The sequence below is a fragment of the Akebia trifoliata genome, chromosome 8 (assembly GCF_017979445.1).
Source record: "Akebia trifoliata isolate Shusen 1 chromosome 8, ASM1797944v1, whole genome shotgun sequence".
Lineage (NCBI taxonomy): Eukaryota > Viridiplantae > Streptophyta > Magnoliopsida > Ranunculales > Lardizabalaceae > Akebia > Akebia trifoliata.
In genome coordinates, this window is record NC_141382.1 from 19,078,009 (window position 1) to 19,092,586 (window position 14,578).

The window sequence follows — 14,578 nt, forward strand, 5'->3', positions numbered from 1 at the left end:
TCAAGAAGTGCTCCGTCATTTATGAAATCAATGTTTAAGAGTCCACTGCTTACAAAATAGCATTTTTAGTAGGCTTCATCGTATGAGTTGAGACGAGATGTTTCAGTTTGGTGGTGATGTTTACCCATGCGTGTGGTAAATTTCTATGCTAGTGTGACGGAATTTGAGTACAATCCTCTGTCACTTGTCTTCACAACATTCCACCATCGGCCACTTCTTCGCATTGTGGTAACCCCTCATACAATTGGTAGACTTTTGGGGTTACCCGTCACCAGTATGCTCATACCCAAGCTAGAGTCTGACTACTTGATTCAACAGGAACAACTTCAACAAGTGTTATATGATCCCAATAATCGACTCCAATGGTCTAAAGGTGTTATACACTTGACATGAATGCTTACTCCTTTGCACATCCTCCACAACATTTTCTCGCACAACTTATACCCTCGTGCTAGCAATTCCACTGAACTGGCATCCCACCAGTATGACTTGTTGTATTATATGGCCCAAGGTGTTCCCATGTGCTTGCTAACACTCATTATTCAAGAGTTCGATATCGAGGCTCGCTTGTCTGATATTGAGCACCAACAACAGACGCTTGGCGCACAACAATGGGTCCTTGGTGAACAACAACATCAGATTCTCTCGATGCAAGAATGTATGGAACAACGTCTGGACCACCATGTCTAGCTCGAGTCATAGATGAAGAAGATTTAGTACTACTTTTGTTGGCTTATTCATTCTTACAGACTTTTCTCCTCTCCTGATGCAAGTCCCGATGCCATGGGTGACTTTGGAGATGTCTAAGTCTCATATGTTTTTGTTAGTATGTAGGTTATTGTTTCTGGGGTTGTTAGTCTATTTGAGTCTTTTTTCTGTAACCTCGACCCACATTTTGTAATCCAGACAGTTATGTAAGTTCTTAATAATATAATATTTTGACTAAGCTTCGTATGCACTTGATCGATTATTTGCATATCATTTACTTTTTGCACACATATGCATGATATGACACTACCTTAATTAGTTATATTCTTTATCTATATCATTTATCATGCCATGCCTATGTCTTATAGTTATTTTTTTTGGCATGCCTTTATTTGCTTCCGTCATGCATCTCACTCTGATAGTTCTATTAATTGTGCGTATGTATATTATGCCCTTATGTTTATTGATTATATCTTGTAACGACATTGGGTTGATTATGCCCTTTTTCAAATACTGACAAAAAGGGAGAGAAAGTAGTTTCCACCCATGTGTATTATTTCAATTGAATTCTACAAGTAAATCATTCAGGAGAACAATACTTAAGGGAGAGTGAAGCAATTAGAATCTTAGTTTTTTATTTTTAAATACTTTTGTAAGATTCAAATCGGGTGTAAGTTGTGTTCGTCATTCTAGAAATGTTTTCCAGTATATATGGTCTAGTTTAAGATTTTGTCTCGTAATTGATAAAGAGGGAGAATGTTAGTTCTATATTTTATTAATCCCGAGACATATGTTGAGTGTCTGATTGATTTGCTATTGAAGACATATGAAGACTTCGGTGAAATTGCTCAACCGAACGCGCCTTGACAAAAAGCTTCAATGTATGTGCATAAAGCCTAAAAGGTAATGAGACCACCTGAGACCATTCCCCAATACTTAGATGATTGATAGGTCGACCCGTTCACTCATCGAACCTTTTGAAATCGAAAAAGGTCATATGGGACATTAGAGATTTGACCACCCTAAAACCATCTTCTGTCCTTGATGAATTTTTTGGAGACATTATATAGGTAAACTTTAGTACACCTTTGAATCATTTTGTTATTGGACTTCTCGAAAGCTCATTTTGACTAGAAATGGAAAAAGGGTATTTCGATCATTTCACCCACTTTTTCCATGGCCTGGGGGTGGTAGTTTGGGAATGTTCCACGTAGTAAGATCTATTAGATCCCCGAACGACATATGAAACAGAGCTACCGTTTGAAAGTTATGGTAGAAATACCCTTTAGTGACAATTCTATAATTTTTTCCGGTGCCACCCTTGTGATTTATGCTGCTACCATTGGGACCTGGCGGCATCACCGACAACAAGTGCTCAACGATCATATTTTTGACTGTTAAGACACAAACTCATTCCTTTCTCTTTTAAACCGATTCCAAATCATTTTGGTAGGTTGGTTGAAGCTCTATAGAAGAAATTTTACCACCTCCAAACTATTCTAAAGCTCTCTATAGCCATGGAAGGCCATATACTTAGTTGAAAACCCTTTCAAATTAAGCATTTCCCACTGCTGAACCACTTCATCCAACACCCTTGCTTGCACACATTTTGGTGAATCTCATGGAGCTCAAAGTATCCTTTTGAAGCAATAAACACTTTAGATTGAAGAAGACCTTTTCAAGGACATGAAGAACTCGACCAATACATTGGCAAATCAATCAAATTAGGTCAGGTCCTTGTGAGTATTTTTGTTATTTTCCTTCTTTACCGAAAAAGGTTCTTGGTTCCAACACAAAACCAAGCTCTTGAGAAGAGTTGAAGACACTACTCAAGAGAACAAGGTTTTAAGTTTCCAAAGGATAAAACTTAGATTTTAAATGATGTGCTACAATGGAAAAATTCCATTTCGAGAGGACGTCCTTCTTTCGATCTTAGGGGTTAGTTTGTCCAAGGCATAAAAATTATGTGTAAGGTTTCGAGGTGAACCATAAACCTTTGATAGTGAAGCCCAAGACCCAAGAGGAGGGTAGTTGGTAGTGGATGTAAGCAAGTTGCCAAACCATTATAAATCTTATGTCTACTTTTCAATTATGCATGTGCTTGATTTTGTATGAATGAAATAAATGCCATGACATGCATATTAAGTATTTAATAAAATGTCTACTCTATGAATGTGTGTTGTATGCTATGCCATAACTCAAAATAGATTAATCTTATGCATTTCTATTTTGTAATCATTTTAGCATAATTGAGATATCTATTAACTTCGTAGGGTAATTTTGAAACAAAAATTTTAATTTACCTATGCACCCCTTCTAGGTTTAGAGACGGTACAAAGCCCATAATTTCATTGTCCACAATCAACCAAAAAATGGGTCTATTATGAACAACCCTAGATCTATATTAACAAACCTATGGCTTCGTGCTGATGAACTTCTAGCTTCGTGCTAACAATTCTCCGACTCTATGCCAATGAAACTCTAGCTTCGTGTTGACAAATCCCATCTCTGTGTTGACAAACCTTTGGCTCCATGTCGACGAACTTGTAGCTTTGTGTTGATAAACCCCAGCTTCATGCTAATAAACTTTCGACCTTATGCCGACGAGCCTCCAGTTTCGTACGTACAAACCGTAGCTCTATGGTGATAAATCTTCAACCTTGTGCTAATGAACCTCTAGCTTCGTGCTGCCACATCTGTGTTAATGAACCTCTAACTTCGTGTTTACAAACCCTATCTCCGTACTGATAAACCTCTAGTCCCATGCTAACAAACCTCCAGTTCCATATTAACAAACCTTAGCATCATGTTGACAATCTTCTGACTCCGTGTCAACAAACTTCCAACTTTGTGCTGATAAACATTTGGCAGTTGAAGAGGAAGTAAACAAATAAAAGGAAAAGATTCTACAAACGAAATGAAGTTCATAGATCTTTGTGTATACCCAAATGCACCATTGCCGCCAAAGTTCAAGTGCCTTAATTTCAAGAAGTACAATGACATCGGATGCCCTTTGTCCCACTTGAAGCTCTATTGTGAATCCATGTGCCAACTTAGGGATGTTGATAGATTGCTGGTCCAACTCTTTCAGAGAAGCTTAACAGGAACGATCCTTTCATGATTCTCTCAATTATATCACTTTGGAATTAAGAGCTGGTAAGATCTGACTATCATATTTTTAGAGGAGTATAAATTAATTATCGACTTAGGATTGGACATGAATGATATGGCCAAAAAGACAAGGAAGCCAAAGGAAAATGTGAAAGAGTGTGCCCAAAAGTGATGGGAATCGGCACTACAACAAAAATGAAAATTAGGAACAGTTTATGACTGTTCCTATGCTGGTCTAAAATGGTTGAAAAACCATTTCTTATTGGGGTGCATTAATGAGCTCAAACGGTAGGAAGACGTTGCAAATCTCAGAATTTGGAACTGGTAAAAACTGTTCTAAATCTGTATTTATAAAATGAAATGCACCAATACAAAAAATACCTCAGATATCAATTTAAAGTCCGATGTTTATGAGACTAATGTCTTTAGGCATCGGTTACAAACCAATATCTAAAGTGGTCATAAATCGATATCTAAATTTTTTTTTCTATGCACCTATTACCCATGGTCAAAATAAACTCAAATAAAGAACATCGAGGTTCTCCATCACATTAATTTATATACAAAAAGAGTTACAATTAGTCATAATTCACACAATTACCAAGTACTTCACTATCAATCCTCTTAACCGACCACGCTTACAAATAAAGGCCCTATTACTAAGATGTCATTATCTTGATACTATATTATTCAACTGTTTTGTTAAGGCATAACACGCATCAAACTTACTGAGCACCCACTTCTCAATGTTGAATAGAATTTCCCTTTCATTAGATTTGAATTTGAGTCGATCATCTTCCACATGTTTAGAATCATCACATAATGCTATAATTAGTGAGATGATCTTATATATATATATATATATGAAAATGACAAAAATATAATCCAAAAATAAATATTTGAACCTAAAAGAGTTGGCTAGAAAACATGCATCGAAGGCAACGAGAATTTGAACGTCGATTTCAAACATGAACCTTGGCTGTAGGAAACTCTCCAGATTTCCCCCCTTTTTCACGCCCTTTCTTCTTTTAATTCTACTAGAAACCAAAGAAAAAGGGATAGAACGCATAAAACGAAGAAGGAAGAAAAGGAAAACAAACTTAAGTTAAACTATTTAACAATTGACATGGCATTTGAACATATAATGCTGAATCAAATTGTAGATACCAACAACATAACATATAGATGATTAACTACAGGCATGATCAAATCCAGCCAAGGTTTTTAATCTAGAAAAATGATGTGAAAGTGAAAGTCATTTAAGGAATACCTTCTTAATGGGTTGTCATCAAGTCTCAGGGCCAAGGTTCATAACTAATCCAATTCACTTAACAAAAATGGTAGACCTGCTTAAGACCAATAGCTACTTTGCCTAATCATCACAAACACCAATTTGCATATGAAAAAATGTTAGATTGAATCTATCCCAATTGTCTCAAAAAAAATTAAAAGACAATTATATAAGATCAAAAAAGTATGAAACTAACATTTGCAAACAAACAAGACATTAATTATGTGTATGAGAAATGAAATAACACAAACAACACATAACCAATGGACACATGCTTGCTTATGAGATTTGGTTGACAACAAATTCCAAACGTTTACCACAAATTTGGTTAATAACCACTTGTCAGAAGAAGAAAAGAAAACAAAATTACTAATTTAGTATATGAGAAGACCTTTACTTTTTTGTGTTGGATGCTTTGTACAGGTTTTATATAGTTCAACTATACGAGGAACATGAAAACTATGTCTGAATAATGCACTTTTGTGTAGGATATTATTGTTTGTTTTAAGTATCAGGTCTATTTATCAATTTGATGCTTGTTAGAATATGAATGGTTTAGAGGAAAAAAAACTTACAGCTTACAAGGATTATATAGTTGCTTAGAGCGCAACTAGAACACTTCATCAATCGTAAGAAGAATGACGTGAAGAAATGAACTATTAAGATAATCTACTGGTTTTTGCTCTTAAGCTGTAAGATACCTACTTAGAGTGCAACTAGGATGAGTCATAAATTAGAATGAGCAAAAGGGCACGCAACCTGAAAATTCCCAAATCACTAAAATATAAGAACAAAAAACCAAGGGTTCAATTTCAAACTTCTAGAGAGACTAATAGGCTAAACGAAAAAAAAACCCAAAAACAGGAGACACGATAACAACATAATGACTTTCATGATCATCAAACAACAAAGAAATAAAATAAAATATTAAAACTAAAGCACGTAACATGGTTTTGCACTCAATCATTAAGAAAACCAATACCAGATGAAATTATCATATTTGAAAGTTGAATTTGATGTTGATTTCAATTAGTTATATTTTATTTTGATTTTGATAGGCATTCTTGGATCTTGGTAAGTAACATATATTGTTGCACAGGTCACATTCAACTTGTCTTAGTTAAATGAACTCTCATTTATGAGTGTCAGAGCTTAGACTTTAGAGTGTCGTCAACAAACCCATGTAAAATATAAATCATATTATCCTAAATTGTGTCATGTTGATATGAACACTTAACTTAAAAAACCAAGCATTTATGATGGATTACTGCAAGGTATAAAAGAATCATATATGAGACATTTGATGGGGAACTTTGTGCCATTTTGTTTCTCAATGAGCTTGGTCAAATCAACCACAATTAATAAATAAATTTTTATCATCATATCAACTTCATAAAGACTTTCCAATACAAATTCTATTCAACAAAAGAAAATTTCTTTCTTATAGTTAGTTTATCAGCTTCCCAATAAACTAACTACATATTGGATCAAAGACTATTATAACTATTTTACTTAATCATCATTTGAAGGCCAGTACACTATGAAGTATGGAAGTAACAAAGTTAAAATAAAACCTTAAATCTGATGAAGTACTACCTGAAAACGCCCTCGATCAGCGAGGTGCGCGGATCCGCTTTTGACCTTTGAGGTTTGGGAGTCGCCACCTAGTTATTACGGTCTAGGAATCAAATTTTGACTCTAAAAGGCAAATATACTAATCTACGAAGAAAAACTGAATCCGGGGATCACATTACGGAGTTGAAAGGTGTTAGACACCAACCCCGCCCGGCCAATGCCGGTCTCTACTTAACCCAAATAAGTCTACATTGCTAACAAAAAACTAGATAGAAAAAGAAAGGAAAAAAAATAAAATAAAATAAAAGAGACTTTACCTTTGAACGCAACGGTTCTATTCCCTTAGATTCAATAAAACTGCTCCTTGTACCGTTCTCCTTACTTCGTTCTATCTCCGGATCTGATTTCGGATCTCCGAGACAAGGTATCTCTTCCTTAGATCTGGATTCTTTAAATTTTGTTATCGATTTTGGGGTATTTTTGAAGGGCTTTTAGGTATTTTTTAGGCTAAAATCGAAGAAGGGATGTTAGGTAAGGACTTGGGACTCCAAAACTAGGGTTTATGAGAGGCTATGGGGGCTTTTAGACCTATTTCTCTTAGGGTTTATGATTTGATATGAAAATAGGGTGTGAGGACCTCTATTTATAGATTTTTTTTAAGGGTTAATTTAGATAGAATCAGTGCTTGATTGTAATTCTTTTAGTTAGAGTTGTGTTTTAGTTAGACTTATTTTAGGTAGAATTGTGTTTTAATTAGAATTGTTTTAGGTAGAATTGTTTTTTAGTTAGAACTCTATTAGATAGAGTTATTATTTAATTAGAATTCTATTATGATTTTGACTTGTGGTCTTATTTGATTGACTTTTAATATTTTGACTTTAGTCTTAATTGATTGACTTTTAATATCTTTGACTTCAGTCTTGCTTAATTGACTTTAATTTTGACTTTAGTCTCACTAGATTGACTTTAAGATTTTGAATTTAGTCTTGCTTGGTTGACTTTGATTTTTTGGAGAACCCCTCTCTATTATATTTTTAATTCTTTAGACCCCCAAACGGAGGGGTTCTTAAAGAAATATCTCACGAACCCTTAACAATTTTACTTGAAAGTCCGATTGATCGATTTTTTTAATTCAAAATTTTAAATTAATTTCATCAATATTTCACTTTAATTATTTAATGTTTTATTTATTAATTTCGAAATATTTAATTATGAAAATTGTGAAATTACTGTTTTACCCCCGGAGAGGACTTTTCACGTTTTAAGTTGGTTTTTAATGTTCTAGAATGTTTTAGAATCGATTTTTCCTAAGGAATTCAATGGAAGTATTAGTTTGTGTCATTTATGAAATTTTGTGTGTGAAATGGTCATGAACTTTATGAGGGGCATTTTCGTAATTTTTTCGAATTCTGGTAAAATTGGCGAAATGATTTATTTGGTTTCGATTTGTTATTTTATGTGTTTGAATGAGTTTTCCTAATCGTAACATAGGCTCTAGGGTTGTTTTGATGTTAGGGGTATTTTGATAATTTAGTCAATTTTTAGTGATTTTTATCATGAAGCTTCTTTTTGGGTCTACAAGATGATGATTTCTATGTTTCTCGAATCGTATTTTCCTAGCGTAGCGTGATTTCTAAGGTTTTGTCAGTTCGAGATACCTCATCCGGATTTCTGAAATATTTCTGGTAACAAAATAAAGTAATGGAATAAACATCTATCATTGGGAATCGTTGCGATCAGGTTGACAAGTTGATTAATCAGGCGAGTGCAAAAATGGGGTGTCTACACTACCCATGACAACTTGCTATGTCTAGGCATGTAAAAAGGAAAAGAGAAAACTATAAAGAAAATCCTAAACAGGATTATAACCCAAATGGGGACAACCATATAAACCAATATGGTAAGAGCCTTTCAATGGACCTACTGTCACAACATATATACCTCTACTTAAAAAGTCATTTTATTGTGTGGTTTTTGCCTAATTAAGGACCTCTTACCTTTTCCTCTATCTCTACCATAACAAATTTAGTGAGTTGGTGAATGAATTTTTTTAGCTTAGTTCGTGGTCATTTTTTCTTCAATTATTTCTTAAAATTTGCTTATGCAACTATTTTTCTAGTAAAATAGTTGAAGCTCTATTAAGTTAGAGGGGCTTAGAGCACATCAAAACAAAAAAACCAAATCTAAGTTTTAGATCGAAGCTTACTTCTGCGTCTAGAGAGAATCTACAAGAGATCCGAGATGATTTAATCATAACTAAAACCTTAAATAAAGCAACAAAAAATGTTCTTAAAAGATCAAACAAGATATTAAACCCTACATTGATTGAAATTCCATCTAAGAAATCCAAAATCACTAAAATTCAAATCTAGGGATCGAAGACGTACTTAGGCAAAAACCCAACAATAAAATGACTTTTTAAATAGTGGTATATATGCTGTGATAGTAGGTCCCACTGACACTCAAATAAGTTACTCTGCTCCATTGAAAGGCTCTTACCATATTGGTTTATATGGTTGTCTTCTTTAGGGTTATAATCTTTTTTAGGGTTTTCTTTTTTTCCTTTCTAAATGCCTAGACATAGCAAGTTGCCACGATTAGTACTTCATTAGATTTAAAGTTTTATTTTAACTTTGTTACTTTTGTACTTCATAGTGTACTGACCTTGAATGATGATCAAATAAAATGTTGTAACAGTCAATGATCCAATATGTAGTTAGTTTATTGGGAAACTGATAAACTAACTATAAGAAAAAAACTTTCTTTTGTTGAATATCATTTGTATTGGGAAGTCTTTATGAAGTTGATATGATGATAAAAAAAAGTTATTTATTAATTGTGGTTGATTTGACCAAGCTTATTGAGAAACAAAATGGCACAAAGTTCCCCATCAAATGTCTCATATACGATTCTTTTATACCTTGCAGCAATCCATCATACATACTTGGTTTTTTAAGTAGAATGTTCTTATCAACATGACACAATTTAGGATAATATGACTTATATTTTACATGGGCTTGTTGACGGCACTGTATAGTCTGGGCTCTGACATTCATAAATGAGAGTTTATTTAACTAAGACACGTTGAATGTGACCTGTGCAACAATATATATTACTTACCAAGATTCAAAAATGCCTATCAAAATCAAAATAAAATATAACTAATTGAAATCAACATCAAATTCAACTTTCAAATATGATAATTCCATCTGGTATTGGTTTTCTCAATTATTGAGTGCAAAACCATGTTAAGTGCTTCAATTTTAATATATTATTTTATTTCTTTGTTGTTTGATGATCATGAAAGTCATGATGTTGCTTTTGTCTCTCTTTTCCATTTTTTTTTTCTTTTAGCCTGCTTGTCTCTCTAGAAGTTCGAAATTGAACTCTTGGTCTTTTGTTCTTATATTGTAGTGATTTGGGAATTCTCAGGCTACGTGCCCTTTTGTTCGTTCTAATTTGAATAGTTCATTTTCATCGCATTCTTATTACGATTGATGACTCGTCCTAGTTGCACTCTAAGCAGGTATCTTATAACTTGAGAGCGAAAACTAGTAGATTATCTTAATAGTTCAGTTCGTCATGCCATTCCTATTACGATTGATGACGTGTCCTAGTTGCACTTTAAGCAGGTATATAATCCCTATAACCTATAAGCTTTTTTTCCTCTAAACCATTCAAATTCTAACAAGCATCAAATTAATAAATAGACTTGATACATAAAACAAGCAATAATATCCTACACAAAAATGCATTATTTGGACATAGTTTTCATGTTCCTCGTATAGTTGAACTATATAAAACCTCTACAAGGAATCCAACCCAAAAAAGTATAGGTCTTCTCAGATATGAAATTAGTAATTTTGTTTTCTTTTTCTTCTTTTCACAAGTGGTTATTAGCCAAATTTGTGGTAAACTTTTGGAATTTATTGCTGGAGACGATTGGAATTTGTTGTCAATCAAATCTCATAAGCAAGCATGTCTCTATTGGTTATGCGTTGTTTGTGTTATTTCATTTCTCATACACAGAATTAATGTCTTGTTTACTTGCAAATGTTGGTTTCATACTTTTGGATCTTATATAATTTTTTTTTATAACTTAATTTGTTTTTTCATATGCAAATTGATGTTTGCGATGATTAGGCAAAGTAGCTATTGGTCTTAAGCAAGTCTACCCTTTTTGTTAAGTGAATTGGATTAGCTATGAACCTTGGCCTTGACACTTGATGAAAACCCATTAAGAAGGTATTCCTTGAACGACTTTCACTTTTACATTATTTGTCTGGATTAAAAACCTTGGTTGGATTTGATCATGCCTATAGTTAATCATCTATATGTTATGTTGTTGATATCTACAATTCGATTCAACATTATATGTTCAAATGCTATATCAATAGTTAAATAGTTTAACTTAAGTTTGTTTTCTTTTTCTTCCTTCTTCGTTTTATGCGTTTTATCCCTTTTTCTTTTGTTTCTAGTAAAATTAAAAGAAGAAAGGGCATGAGAAAGGGGGAAATCTGGAGAGTTTCCTACAGCCAAGGTTCATGTTTGAAATCGTCGTTCAGATTCCCATTGCCTTCGGTGCGTATTTTCTAGCCAACTCTTTTAGGTTCAAATATTTATTTTTGGATTATATTTTTGTTGTTTTCATATATATATGATCATCTCACTAATTATAGTATTATGTGATGATTCTAAACAGGTGGAAGGTGATTGACTCTGATTCAAATCTATAGAAAGTGGCATTTTACTCAGATTCATATCTTAGTAATAGGGCTTTTATTTGTAGCCATGGTTGGTTAAGAGGATTGATGGTGAAGTACTTGGTAATTGTGTAAATTATGACTCATTATAACTATTTTCTTTTTTGGTATAAATTAATGTGATAGAGAACCTCGATGTTCTCTATTTAGGTCTATTTTGACCATGGGGGTGCGTAGAAAAAGAAATTAAAAGTTAAATTTAAAAAAAAAAAAATTTAGCTATCGGTTTATGATCACTTTAGATATTGGTTTGTAACTAATGCCTAAAGACATTAGTGTGATTGACATCAGATTTTAAATTGATATCTGAGGTATTTTTTGTATTAGTGCATTTTATTTTATAAATACAGATTTGGAATGACTTCCTACCGTTTGAACTCATTAATGATGCATCAATAAGAGACGGTCTTTCAACCGTTTCAAACTGGTGTAAGAAAGGTTATAAAACCTTTCTAATTTTCATTTTTGTTGTACTTCGATCAAGATCAAAATGATTTTTTTCTTTTTATTTTTTCATTGGAATCTGATTTTTTTACATGCAATCTAAAAGTATGTGCTGTTGGATTGCTAATTTAATTGTCCATGTGGACCCAATGATCCTTATTAAGATTTGAAATCTTACCAAAATAGTCATGGTAGCATGATTCATAAAGTAAGGTTGTTGCAGATAACAAACTTAATAAGTAGGGGAGTTTCTACAGTAAAATTGCAATAGATAGGTCAACCTAGTAAATCTCTCTTCTTTTAAATAAAGATCATTCCATTGATGTGATGGTACAATGTTGATCTGCGTCAGTTGCATGTAAAGAAGGTATTCTAGTTGCTTAAAATAGGGTAATTAGTTTTTTTTAATATATATGTCCTGGAAGATGGAAAGTCATCCAATATTCACATTACACACATACAAGACTATTTTAGTAACTTCAAAAAGCTTGATGCTTTTTGTTTGGAAGGACTTCCCACTTATTCTCTCAGTAAAGACTGTCAAATGTTGCATGTCACTAAACATATTTGCTAGAACTAGGAGGGTATAAAAATTCTTTTTCCAAAACTTCAATGGGGGCTATATTCCCCACTTGCTTACCCCTATATAGATCTGCCCCTGGGTTGGACCAATTCCATCAATACTTGCAATGCTGCCTAAGAAAATAAAAAATGTTTATAAGGGAGCTATTGTAAGAGAAAAATGAGTCAGTTTGCAATATCTTAAAAAGCTTCGAGCATTCAGCTATACTAATTTGCTCTTTATAACATTCGAACACAAGTACGAAAAGAATAACCTGTACAAAATAGTGAGCTTAATTTCTGTAGTTCATTTTTTATAGGTAACTTCTGTAGAAGTACATGCTTAGGTTATCGTAGAAGTTAGTTTTGTGGAAAAAATATATTAAAATCTCAATTTTGTGAAAATAAAAAAATAAAAAACTTCTAATCTTTGTCTAAAGGTCCCAAAAAAGACTCTTTAAGAGTTTACATAAGACTCACTAGACTATATATGAAGACACCAATTGCAATGAATTTTATTAGTTATTGCCTCTGGAGAATTCTTGTTTGGTGCAATCTTTTTCTGATTTTCATGTTGTCATCGTTGAAGTTTGTTTAAAGACCACAATGTTCTATAGTAAAACGTATATGAAAAAAAGTGGACTTGAGGATAAGTAAAAAAGGTACCCTTTGCATGTTAAGATATCCTACCCATGAAAAGTTATGTCCTACTAGATGATTAATTCTAGCTGAGGATATAAAATAGGGGTTCTATCTTAGAATGTATGGGATTTAGGAATGTGGTTGTTGAATGGGAGTGACTCCATCTGTAGTAATTAGTTGATCATTATATATTTTCATAAGGGATTTAAAGAAAACAAAATGAATCTTTCACTACAACATTTCTGATCTATAGTGCTGGTGTATAGCAACGAAGGACTATATCAACTTTAGTAGGGTATATTTGTTGCAGTAAATTAAAAAGTAGACGCTATTGATCCCATTAGCCTTAATATAATATATTTGTTGCAGCAGATAATTTTATCCACCACTATAGGGACCCGCGCATAATACCGCACAAAAAAAAATTCACACTCAAGTTATTTCGCATTGATTCATGTACACATAACAGCGAAAAAAAATTCCTTTTCCCTAAAGCCCGTGGAAAAACCCAATTCCTTTTCCTTCTTCCCTTTCATTTTCCTTCATTTTTTCACTCTCTCTCGTTTTTTCTCATCTATATGTGCTTGTGAGATCTACTTCGACAATCTGGTTAGCAACATCTGGTAAGCTCTCTCTCTTTCTCCCTCACTCAAAAGGTTTTTTGCACTCAACATCTGGTTTGCAACATCTAGAAACTTGATTTTTACCCTAAAAGAATTGTTGCAGACTTGTATCTCTTCTCAATCTCCACTCTCCTTCAAATATTGGTGGGTAAGCAAGCAATCCCAATTTACTCAATTTTTTGTTTCTCATATCTTTTTCTCCCTACTTCTCTTTTTCACTACCCCCTTCTCTAATTTTGGCTTTGACCGTGGTTTGTTCTTGCACAGTAATTGTTTGATAAATTTCGTTAATGAAACTATTCTAATTTATTGGTATTTATTCTTAGAACTTGAATACTTAAAAAGAAATACTCAAATTCATCATTTAGCACTTACTATGTATTTGGACTCATTTTAAAATATCTTTTATTGTTTTTAAATTATTCATATTGTGAAATAAATTTATTTCATATTCTGTATTTTTTATTTTGAATTATGCCCTGTTTGGTCGTTAGCAATGACATGATTACAGAAGGATTGATGTGTTGTAAGTAAAAAAAATTGGTGTGGCAATATAATTTCTCCAATATAATGTTGGAAATAGAAGTTGAGAAGTACCTCTGGTAGCCATGCTGGTGTAACTTTCAGTTGCTAATTGTATAAAAAATTACCAAAATGTATTTATATGTAAGATAAAATAACATTTGAGATTTTTTAGGCTATTAAGGTAAATATTATATTTTGAGTATCTTTGCATGAACTTTATATATACATCAAAATTATTATGAGCTATTACTTAGGTTTTGATGGTGTATGTCTTGGGTTAGCAAAGAAAAGTTAACCATTAAAAAAATTATGGATTGGATCGGTTATGCTATCAA